Below are 12,990 nucleotides of genomic sequence, written 5' to 3'. Positions count from 1 at the left end.
GAAGCTTAAGCCACTTCCACATGAGTTCGATCCCCGCCTGCCCCAGAGGAGATCCACATGGCTCGGCAGACCTCTCCTGACCAGCCCGCTGCTCTCTCAGCAGTGTACTTCGTCGATCTGCCTGTTCTGCTCCCCACTCTGCCTGGTGAATCCTCTCACCCTCCGCATCTCTGGCCTGTACCCCAGTTCTGTACGAATAAATAAATAAATCTTTAAAAAAAAGATTCTGCTCTAAAAAAAAAAAAGGTCAAGTATTTCAAGATTTCTAAGTTTAACTAGAGAACATAGGTCTTGAGTTAAAAAAAAGAACAACGCACAAGAGCATGGAACAGCAATGTAGGAAATGAGAGCTCAAAACACCATGATGGTTTTCAGATCAAAAATAGTGAAAGTATGTTCCCAAGCATATGTGCAGAGTCACTTTCAAAGATATGAAAGGGCAGGCCCAAAATACATAAAAATAATTTCTGAGTTCTGCAACTAAAATTGGCAACAACATTGCTGGGGAGATAAGAGCAGAAGCAGTAAATTCATATACAGATGAATAGTAACCACTCACTATAACCATATGAATGAGAGACTAAATAAATATTTTGGGTGGGGATCCAGAAAATAATATCAAATTAATTCTTAGCACAGTACCTAAAAGTGACTCCTTTGGCTCAGCAGGGATTCACTAAAGAGAGCACAGCTTGAAAGTAGCAAACTCACTGATGAACTAAGAGATGCACACACCTAAAGGCAGGTTGTCTGTCTTCTGAACGTCTTCAAAACTACATTAGATAATAATGCAATTGTCAATCCCTGTTACCTACCGTGATACTGTGATATTAAGAATTACATATTTGGTCATTCAGATGGCCAAAATATACTTGACATACATATTTGGTCTTACTCCATAGTTCCTTACTAACAGTTCCCAAAACCCTTGCAATTTCCTAAGTACTCATAACCACCGAGGTGTCTTATGTGAGAGGGGTGACCTTTGGAAGCATCCAGGATGGGGGCTGGCTGCCAGGAGAGCCAACCATATGATTAAATAATTAAAACTCCCAGCCACTACTGCAAATATACACAAGGCAGGTTCACTACTGATTCAGATGGATGGCCAAAGAGTCTGAAGTTTTTACAGGCTTGTATTCTCGAAGGAACCAGGTACTACAGTTAGACCAGCAGGCAGACAGACCAAAAAGGCTGCCTCCCAAGCCTCCTAGGCCCCCATGAATATTTTGGTTCTTTCTCTAGCATCCTCAGTCTGTATCACCTTGTGATCTCACCAGTAGCCCTCCTCATGTGCTGTCTTTAACTCTGTCCTCTAGGCATAGATGTGAGCATTTACACATGTGCCCAGCACGCCCATGCTCTCTGGGCCCAGGTATCCATAATTACAAGTGTGTGTATCCCACACCGCTCAGCATCCATGCTAGTGGCAAAAGGGCACAAAAACAGCCTGATTTTTTATTTCATTTACCCTCACAGTCCTTGGTTGGAGACTGAGTTCAATGCTCCAAGGTCAATGAGTTAACCAATCATGCCTACTTAAGGAAGCCCTCATAAAACCCCCCAAATTTAAAGAGATTTGTGAACACATGCATATTTGGAAAGAGTGGCATGACTGCAGAAGGCAGTTAAGTTCCCATATCTCTTCCAACCAAAAAATGTCCTTGTAATAAATGAGTAAATGGATTTTCTCAGTTCTAGCTCTCCAACAAATGAATGAAACCTGAGGAGAGAGTTGTAGGAAACTTTGATTTAAAGCCCTTTCGAAGCACAAGTAACAACATCCATGGTTTGAAACCGTAGTATCTAAAGGAGGAAAGATTTGGTTTGCAGCAACTTGTTCTGATGTTACTTTTGGGGGAGGTACATGTTCCCTACCACCTAAGTACATGCAGCCTCCCTGGCCTAGTTCCTGGGAACTACAGGTCAAAAGATGAAACTTAACATAGAAGAAGGCAGATGGGTGTAGGGTGAATGGAAGTGATCAGGATTTTTCCACCCTCCTGCCATTAGCATCAGTGATTGACACTTGTGGCCTTACACGCGTGCCTGGTGGGGGCACCTGGAGGGTGGTGTGGGCTCGCATAGGTAGGTGCACCTGAGCCAGACACTAAACGTATAAAGGTGGGTCACAGAGGACAGGGCAGCAGAAGACCTAGGGCAGAGTGTACTGGAGAGTGGTAGAGAGCATCAGAGAATGGCTAAGAGAGTTAAGAGCAAACAGGGATTCTTTGGGGAGAGAAGGGCCAAAGTTTCTGTCTCCCTGCTGGTTTTTCTCTTCTAATCTGTGGGCATGATGACAAGAGCTCCAAGGTTCTCTTTCAAGGTCCCTGAACCAACAATGAACCTACCCAGCCTGGGATGGCTGCAGAACAGTGGGTTCAAGAAGAGCTCTTATTCCTGCAGTTCAACTTGCACCCTGATGCTGCTGGGAAGGAGATGTAGAGGAGAAACATGTAGAGACACCTGCAAGACACATAGGTAGAGAGACTTATGGGGAGGCTGACAATGGCAACTGTTATCTTAATGTGGTATCTCCTTTTGTCAGTTTTTTTGGAAACTAACACTTTTTGTTTCCTGCTGGAAGGTGAGACCTGTGGCAAGCAGCAATGGACCCACCTGCCCTGTCTGGATGGGCATTTATCCACAAGAGGATGGCTGATTTTGCATTTAATATCCTTTCTTCACATCCCTCTCTATGCACACTAATTAAAAATTCTGGCCCTCCCTGGTGGCGCAACAGGTTAGAACACAGCACTGCAAGCTAGCCACAACCGCTTCAGTGAGAGTTCGATTCCTGGCACCGGAAGTGACCCACATGGCACAGCAAAACCTCTTCTGACTCGCCCACTATTCCCTTCAGCAGTGTTCTTTATGGATCTGCTTGTTCTACTCCCTAATCTGTCTCTAGTGAATCTGTCAGAAATGAGTTAAATTACAGGATATTTATCTTATACCTGAGAACTACATGCTGGTGTAAGGAAATTACTAAAATTGGGTACAGAACACCATTCACCTAATGTTAAACTTACACTATACCTTTTTAGTAAGCAAAATTGTAAATAAATTGGTGTGCTAGACAGAGATTCAAGAAAAAACAAGACTCAGCTTGTGACAAAGCAATAAACACTACAGATAACGCTTGATTCACTAGAACCTCTCTAGTCATACATAGCTCAAAAAACTACACAATTCAGAATGATCATACTGAAACATGAAAAAGCTAAACTCTATATAGTTCATTTTGTTTAGCATTAAAATTCCCAAAGATTTATACTTTGCAACTGTTAGGCAATAGTTCAATTACTGGAATACTCCATTACTCAATCACCATAGAAATGTATGCGTTTACTGCAAACATGGTCCTCTAATTCAGTTCACCTTGATTGCATTTGTCATTTAACACACAATTATTAAACACTTACTGTGTGCCAGGTACTAATGAAACAAATTCGGCATGGCTTACAGACAGCAAATATTATATAATCAAACAAGAGCCATTATGGAAATATGTGTAAAGAACAATGAAAATATACAGAAGGAAAATATAACAGGAATTATTTCTTCCTGGGAAATTACAGGTTTTGTGAAACTACCTAAAATTTTAATGGAATCTTAAAGGATTAAGATTTTCCTAAAAGGACCTTCCTTTAAGGAAGACTGGGCTTTTTTATTCCATTGAAAACGTAAAGTAGTAAAAGGTTTTGAGCAAGGATGTGATATAGTTTTGGTTTTAGAGAAATATTTCTGTTCATAAAACAAAAGAATAAAATCAGAAACAACAAGGTTCAGTAGCTCCAGTAAAAGATTATTAAAACCCCTAGTATCTTAGACCATGGCAACCAGACTTGGCCTCACAGTGACCACACCTCTTAACTAGAAGAAACAGGTCATTACCAGCAATTTCCAATGAACCGCAATCCTGGAAGCAGTGTATGTGCACCGCTTCTCAATAACCTTGTCAAAGAAGCTCCTCAGCTTTCATATTACTTAGTGACAAAGGCCTTCCAGGTATTATGTACGTATATTAAAAAAGAAGACACCTTGGCAAAGTTAACTCTAAATTAGCAGTAGTCAAAATACATAACTGTGTTTTATTCTCATTCTACTTTCTATTAATCAATATCCATATGAAGGAGAATGGCTGATCTAAGGAAGACACTAAACAAACATAGGCAAAGTTTGCCTTCTCATTCCTTTCATAATCAGTTACCATTTTTCTGACCTACTTCACTACTTCTTTTCCTCATTACCCTATCCTATCCCCAACAGTTTCATATTTTTTGAGACTGCTGCTACAATGTCCTCTGGAACCTGTTTTGCTGGAACCTTGCTCCTATGATGAAACTAATGATATTTTTCTCAAACACCATGTAACCTGATAAATGAACAGTAACTATAAACATTCACTCTCCTTTTCTCTTTCTTCCTAAGTCTAAGGCTTTCTCTTAAACTCCTGCAGGAATCTTTAAATGTCTTTTACTTTCTTACATATTCAATTTAAATATCCTTTATCTTTCCTACACATTCAACTTTCTCTATTTACTAGCATCTTTTCCTCCTCATATATACATATTTAAGTCTTAAACAATAAAACCCTCAGCTTCAAAGGTTAAATAAGTGCTAGAATGTGGGCTTTACTTTACGGTGTCCTCCCCTTAGTCTGCACCGCCTCATTCTTCCCCTCACTCAAATTCATTTACCAGTCCTTTGTAATGTGGCTTCTGATAATCTAGAGTTACATAATATTACATTACATAACCCAAGGGCTCCTGATCTAAGGTAGGGTCTGTGGGTAAAACTCAGGAAATCCATGAACTTGTATGGGAAATTAAACATTTTTCCCCCAACATCTAAAAATACAATACTAGTATTTACTGTTCTAAATTTACTAAATTTCTTTACGCCTGCCATTATATCTTTGTATTATGTTAAATAAGTACATGTCACGTTACCACACTTAACTTGGTAGTAGATTTTAATATAAATTCCTCCCTTTGCAATCATTATAATTTATTCATCTGTGGTTCACTGTGTTTTCCAAATAGACTGCAAAAACACCCCTCATTCCACATGTTTTTCTATAATGTAAATTTGCCACTCTCTCATAAAGAGCTATAGATTTTAATTCCCTTCTCTTTGTATCCAAGGTGACGCTTAACATCTTCATAACCAAGGTAATGTGGAACTGACAGTGAGCAACCTCTCAGGCAAGCTTAGGAAAAGTAATCAGGTTCTCTGACCGGATTTGGTGTAGTTTGTTAAAAAGCAATAGTCAGCAGAACTGAATCTGGCACCTGCAATTGGAGTACTGATATAACAAAAAACATAAAACATATTAACACCATCTTTCCAGTTTCATTATAAAATATCTGAGGAGCCATGAAGTGGCAGAGAATTTTACCAAAACTGCTGCCTGTGAAGTAAAAAACAGAAATTGCTTGTAATGACTTGTTTCTTCTAGTTAAGATAATTTCCAAGCAGGATGGCCAAGTGTCAAATGGTTTCACTGAAATGCATAGAAGGTCTAGAAAGAGTTGAGCAAAAGAAGAAAGTATGTTTTCAAACAGATGTTAGAAGAAAAAAAATAAAGGAATCAGGTAGCTTCTTTATAGAGGTATTGCTGGGTTCAAAAATAAAACTATTTTCTATCCACAATCTCTCCAAAGCAGAGAAAGCTCAAAGTCAGAAAAGGCTTGAGGACAAAGATCAAATACAAGGTGCTGAAAGGAAAATCTGGTCTCCAGGTAGAGAGGAAGCCAGGAGTAAAATCCTTGTTAATGTTTGGCTTCTCCTTCTTGATCTCCTTCCCAGTGCCATTATCTGTACTTGTCCACTAAAACTAGATGTGCCCAGAGGTTTTATCCTCAATCGTGAGCAATTTCTTCAACCACTCCCAATCTATTAACCTCAAAATCTCTCTCAGTTAAGCCCACATTTTTCTCCAAGAACTACAGACAGAACTGAACAGCTCTACTTCCCAGGAAGAACTTCAACTAAATATTTCAAAATCTTATATACCACCTACCCCCACAACTTCTTTCTAGATCTAAACATGCATTGGAAATAAATAGCACCACCAACCCATTTCATTGTGCACTGGAAGGTCATCCCTGATTTCTACTCCCCAACACTGCCCCAAGCAACCTCCTCCCTCACAACAAATATTTAATCAAGCATCAACTTCTGTAAAGTCTACCTGCTAAAACCTCTCTGGAGTGTCTCTCTTACATTTAGTCTAGATCACATAGCCTTCCAACTATCTTCCAAAATCTTTCACACTGTGCTCAAAATCATCTTCATAAAGTACTAGCCATCTAACTGTCTTGCTTAAGATCCTTCAAGAACTCTGTATTAAAACCTTCAGACTTAGCTTACAAATAGATACTTTGTGACTATCCTTTCCCTACAAACTGCCTCACACAATATTTCTAACAACCATGCCAAAATACAGGTCCCCAAGTGGTTAAGCTCTTTTCTCTAGAAGGCAACTCCTATTAGAAATCCTAAGTATCTTCATTATGAATACCTAATTTACATTATGGAAGACTGAAATCAACCCAAATGCCTAAAAATACATAACTGGATTAAGAAGATGTGGTACACACACACAATGGAATATTACTCAGCAGTCAAAAAAGATAAACTCATGCCTTTTGCAGTAACATGGATGGAGCTAGAAGGGATCATGCTTAGTGAAATAAGCCTGAAAGATAAAGGAAAATACCAGAAGGTTTCACTCATAGCAGCAGCATAAAGGATCAGGAAAAAAAAAAAAAAGAAAGAAAGACAATTGTAATAAAGTAAAACCAAAAAACAATGAACAAATATAAGCCAAAGACATTTTACAGGGGTGGAGAGGGGAATGTAATCAGAACTGGGGTGAGAAGAGTGCTTAGTACTTAGAATGCCTAAGTATTCATTTAATTCAACAATTATAGTGTACCCACACTGAAGCAATTCTGGTTACCTATATTCCAGAGCTAAACACAAAGTTAAATGAGAAATAGTTCCTGTCTCTTTTCTGGAAAACCACAGAAAGGAGATAGTTAAGTACAACAAAGGAATTTACAATGGAAGGTAGTAAGAAGGTTTGGTGGACTGTTCTTTGGAGAGATGAGAGCGATAAAGCAGGCAGTAAGCAAAGAACATACTGTGTAATACATTTTCCTTGGGCAGCAAGTTTCTCCAACATAACTAACAAAATATTTAATGTTATTAATGTATTCAAAAAGAGAATACAAATTTCCATGAAAGTTGCAATGAAATACTTAAACATTCATGAATCATTTTATCAAGAATAATCATTCAGAATTAAAATTTAAAGTAGCATTATTAAGTACAAAGAAGTCACTTTAAGGAAGATACCCTCTTAAAATGGAGTAAGTCATTTTTTATTATGTTTATTTATCTATTTATTTTACATCATTCTTCATTTTGTGCATTTTATCATCTCAGTTAATCCCGGGGACTTCCCACCACCAATTCACCCATAGTCCCATGCACTCTTCTCACCCCAGTTCTGATTACATTCCCCTCTCCACCCCTGTAAAATGTCTTTGGCTTATATTTGTTCATTGTTTTTTGGTTTTACTTTATTACAATTGTTTTTTTTTCCTGATCCCTTATGCTGCTGCTATGAGTGAAACCTTCTGGTATTTTCCTTTATCTTTCAGGCTTATTTCACTAAGCATGATCCCTTCCAGCTCCATCTATGTTGCTACAAAAGGCATGAGTTTATCTTTTTTGACTGCTGAGTAATATTCCATTGTGTGTGTGTACCACATCTTCTTAATCCAGTTATGTATTTTTAGGCATTTGGGTTGATTTCAGTCTTCCATAATGTAAATACAGCAGCAAAAAACATAGGGGTGGAGGTGTCCTGTAGAACCAATGTTTTTGTGTCCTTTAGATAGATATTAGGCGTGGGATTGCTGGATCATACTGAACCTCCATTTTTAGCAGTTTGAGAAACCTAATGGTGTAAGTCATTTTGACTTCACCTATCCAAAACCCAAGTGTTTCACATTCAGTGAAATACCAGTGGATAGCCAAAAAGATTCTATAGGACTTATAGCTATAGCCAGGCTCTGTCTCTATACAACAACCTCTATATGGAGAGGGCTTCAAATGTGGCACCTAAGAATTCTTTCTAATGACTGTATAACCTTGAATTTATTCACTTTTGAGGTCATATTCAAAGTTTACCTGTAGTTATGGATAGGAAGTCTAAGAACACTACAAAAAATTTTACACCGGCTCCAGTTTTTGCCAATGCTGAGTTGGCAAATACTGACCCTCTCTCAGAGCAGTCTTTGGAGAACTTGTACAGGAAAAATGGACAGAACTTTCGGCAATACCTATGGTAGTAAGACCCATTCTGAACTGTATGTATGGCATGGTAAATTTGCCATGAAGCAAGGGGCAGTTCACCAGAGCTATAAAATGACAATAGAAAAACTGCTGAAGTTCTATTTTTGCTTTTCTTGTGTCGCAGCACAAAGCCTGGTCCTACATATGAATTCCTGAAACCTGTGGTGTAATGTTCTAAGGAAAATGATCAGGGACTAAAAGCCACAGGTGAATACACACTAACCTTCTCTTCCCTGCCTATCACTTCATATCACCATGTCTTCCAACAGAAATCACAGAGCTGAATTTTCATAATCTCAGCAATGCCTCCTCCTAAGGAAGGTTATGTCTCAAATGAAACAAGGATGCTATTCCCTGGTAGATAAAGACACTTGCTGGTATCCAAGAATTGCTTGGTGGTACTGAAACAGGAGCCTGCAGCCATAGCATGACCAGGCTTCATGGCTTACCTGTAGTCAACTGGGTTTGAGGGCACACCCTGGCAGGAGCCAGGGTTTGCTGCATGTGCAACCTGTTTTTTGGTTTTACTTTATTACAATTGTCTTTCTCAAGATCCACTGGTGTTGGCCTGGGCTGTCGCTGGCCGTGTTGAACAGTAGTGGTGGCAGTAACTGCTTGCTCTGCCTCAGCGTAGATCAGGTTTAGACAGCCAGCCAAGGTTTCACTTTTAAATATTTCACCAAAACTATAAATGAATCAAGTAGATTTGAAAGGTAGATACCCTAAAGGGGATATAAGGTGAGGGCTTAAGGAGATTCATCAGGACTTGGGACTTCACAGAGAGATTCAGCAGGGATATTCTTTGGGACTCAGACTTCTGCATACTTTGACACCATTGGCCTATATCCAATGTCTCTAAAAGAGTTGTATACTATTGGCTTATGCCAATGGCTATCTAAGAACTATAACTCTGGTGTGTCTGGCAGCAACATCTGCTGAATGGCACTGACCTATGTCCAGCCATCTCTTAAAAGCTGGCCACCACTTCCATCCTCCAGCACCATCTCCTGGGGCTGCTGTCTCTGGGTGCTGTCCAGTCCCTCCTCCAGATAGATGCTTCTGGCTGCTAAGGCGCCATCTCAGCTGCACCACCTATGAGTGTGCTACCAGCTCCAGGCTCTCATTAAAGGGACAAAGTCATCTCGTACAAGTAGTGCTTAGTTTGGACTACTGGACCTACAGATACTTATCTGGGGTCAGAGAGCTGGCCATTTGTGGTCTTAGGAACTCTGTTGCTGTACCCTGGGTATAAGTGATATCTTGCAATTGTAAGCGTGGATGAGAACCCACATTTGCACTGTTTTAATATAAGAGAACACCTTGTTTCTCACCACCTAACTCCCTTCCAGACACCTTGAGATTGAGTATAAAACTGTTAGGTTTGAGTAGACATTTCTCCAATAAGATCAACAATAAGCACATAAAATCATGCCCAACACCCACATGGGTGATTTGGTGATGGGAAACCCAAGGGGATTGCAATTGAGATGGGAAAATGCACAAAAATATTTAAAAATAAGTTATTATAAAATTAAAAATAATGATAAATCATATCCAACACCACTAATCAATAAGGAAATATAAATTAAAGCACCATTTTGCACTGATTTAGAATGGCTATAATTTTCTTTTTTTTTAAACAAATGTTGGTGAGGATATAAAGAAATTGGAAACTTCATACATGGCCCATATGACAGTCTCTTTAGAAAACAGTTTGGCAGTTCTTCAAAATGTTAACATTTGAGTTACAAAAGATCAAGCAATACCATTCTTGGTATATATCCAAGAGAAATTAAAACATGTATGTAGGCCCCCCCTGGTGGCGCAGCGGGTTAAAGCACAGCACTGAGAAGCTAAAGCCACTTCAGCATGAGTTCAATCCCCGTGCCTGAGGTGACCCACATGGCGCGGCAGACCTCTCCTGACCCGCTGCTCCCTTCATCAGTCAGCCTGTTCTGCTTCCCACTCTGTCTCTGGCGAATCCTCTCACCACCCCTGCACCTCTGACCTGTACCCTAGTTCTGTATGCATAAGTAAATATAAAAAAAAAAGTATGCACAAAAACTTGTACACAAAGTTTCGTAGCAAAATGTTCACATCAGTCCACAAGTGGAAACAAGCAAAATATGGTATACAGACTGAGAAGTGTAGTTCCTGACCACCAAACCTATGTGTAATTTTTCTAGCCTGACTGTAGCAATTACAGAAACTTCATCTGACAGGCCTTACCTAGGAAATTACACACTCCCTCTATAAACTATACTCAGTACATTGTACTGCAGTTTTCTCAAGAGAGTTATAGTCAAGAACTCAGGTCCCCTGCTTTTCCATGTTCTTCAGTATAGATGTATTCCTAGCCCAGATGCCTTCATTCAAGTTTTTTTTTTTTTTCCAATCTGTGGCTTTCAGTTGATACTTCATCAAAAAAGAAACTGAAGACACTAGCTCTACTTTGAACTCAGTATTTTTCTATTTCTATCCCTTCAACCTCACCTTGTAATAGCGCTTTGGACTGGAGGGAGGAGTGGATGTAGAAGTACATACTTCCTCAGGTTTAATCTCATTCTCAATAAGTGAATGTCTTGACTATTACTTTCAATTTGGCTCCCTGTTTTCAACCAACTGCTGACACCTTTCAACTCAGCACTCACACTCACTTCCTTTCTCCCAGCCTCTATACAGAGCAGGTAAACTCCTAACAGGATGGATGAACCTTGAAAACTTTATGCTAAGTCAAAGAAGCCAGTCACAAAAGACCACACACTGTATGAATCTATTTATATGAAATGACCAGAGTAGGAAGATCAATAGAGAAAGTAAATTAGTAAACAGACAGGGACTAAGGGAAGAATAAATAGTGACTACTAATGTCCATACTAATGTCTCCATACAGCAGTGAAAATACTTTAGAATTAGGCTGTGGTGATGGCTACACAACTCTGTAAATTTAATAAAAACCACTGAATTGTACACTTTGAGTAATTTTTATGGTTGGTAAATTCTCAATAAAACTTATTTTTTGTAATTTTGCCCATATATTTTGCTAAATATTACTACCTCTTTTTTTAGTTGTTTTACATATTTGTTAATATTTCGACAGCATAGGATTTCTTCCAGGTATGGTAACTGTGGCTCTCCTACCAAAACAACCATAGTCCTCCTCCACAGTCCACAGTTGTCCTCCCACTCCATTCTCACCCCATCAATAAATCTTTTTTTAATACTAGTTTATAACATACCTAGAGAACTTGTGAAATGAAAAAAATGAGTAAAAAGCAGATTATGCTGCTCTCTAGGATATTTTAAAAATACCCTTTAAGCAATGTAAAGACCCTGAAAAACTCAGTATTGGGTAATGATGTATGGCATTTATCTTTTAGAAAAGGCAGCCTGGTAGCTGAAAATGGATATACTCAAAATGGAAAGGCCAGAAGATGGGTATATAATGTAAGAAAAGTGAGGTAAGCGCTAAGAGAGAGGCCTATGAACCTATCTTTGGAACAGAATGCTACCTATAGACATCTTGTACAGAACAAACTATTAACAACTAAAAGATACAGCCTTATTTATAACGCCACCAAAGAAGGGAACTATGGAAAGTCGGAAAACAGTAGTAAGAAAAATCTTAAAAATAAGCCTAATAAAATAGTTACCAGCTATTGTAACAACTAATTGAGGATCTGCCTTCTAGAATATCAAATTGTAGAGTCAACATATTCTTCAAGACTGTGTGAGAAAACAGCTATGGAAACAATAATTCCATCTCTGCCTATAAAAAATAATGAGAAAATCCACTCAAAACTATTTACTCACTAGAATCAGCTTTACTTCCTTTCATCAGATGAACAAATGTCCTACACATTAATAATGAGTATGCTCTAAGCGGAGCCAAACAATAAACAAATATAAATAATAACTTGCCTCGTATTAAAACTCTCAGAAGAAAAGGTATTTTGGCACTGCCTTAAGTTTTTCGGAAACAATTATTCCTCATTATAAATATACTTTAAAAAGCAAAATCAGGCCCTCCCTGGTGGTGCAGCGGGTTAAAGCACAGCACAAAGAAGCTTAAACCACTTCCACATGAGTTCGATTCCCGCTTGCCCCGAAGGTGACCGCATGGTGTGTCAGACCTCTCCTGACCCGCCCCGCTGCTCCCCTCAGCAGTGTACTTCGTCGATCTGCCTGTTCTGCACCCCACTCTGTCTCTGGTGAATCCTCTCATCCTCCGCATCTCTGGCCTGTACCCCAGTTCTGTACGAATAAATAAATAAATCTTTAAAAAAAAAAGCAAAATCATTCATAAAAAGCTCACCTTACGTTTTAAGACAAATCCACAAAGAAATGTCTACAGCATAAGTTCCAGTTTAGGCAGATAACTGAATTGGGGGGTGAAGAGGCTAGAGAAAGAAAAAGACAAGACACAAGTCAATATGACTAAATCTGCTTAGGGAATTTAATTCTTTAAATAGCAGACCCTTACTTGATTATTTAAGTTGAAACCTTTTGTGTTCAAATTATACAAATTCATAGAATGCCAAGAAACTTAACTCTGTTTGAATTTAATGTTTATTTCTATTTCCCCTATTTAAATTTTTTGAAAATTCTTTAAATAAA

At 38.8% G+C, this 12,990-nt stretch overlaps 1 protein-coding gene across 2 annotated transcripts in view; it reads right to left on the bottom strand.

Annotated features, from left to right (window-relative positions):
• The window catches only part of PEAK1 (pseudopodium-enriched atypical kinase 1), a 217,995-nt gene extending 205,244 nt beyond the window's left edge, over nucleotides 1-12,751 (bottom strand). Inside the window, exon 1 of one of the 2 annotated variants that reach the window (XM_012728616.1) lies at nucleotides 12,689-12,751. The gene's annotated coding sequence lies outside the window, so the exon portion shown is untranslated. Of the gene's footprint in view, nucleotides 1-2,351; nucleotides 2,419-12,688 lie in introns of those variants that run through there. The other variant, XM_012728617.1, reaches the window with a different exon arrangement.
• Nucleotides 12,752-12,990: the final 239 nt, after the last annotated feature.

Source organism: Condylura cristata, unplaced genomic scaffold (assembly GCF_000260355.1).
Source record: "Condylura cristata isolate star-nosed mole 26May11 unplaced genomic scaffold, ConCri1.0 scaffold00023, whole genome shotgun sequence".
NCBI classification, from domain to species: Eukaryota; Metazoa; Chordata; class Mammalia; order Eulipotyphla; family Talpidae; genus Condylura; species Condylura cristata.
Note: the sequence above shows the minus strand (reverse complement) of the source record. Positions and strands in the feature narration are given on the sequence as shown.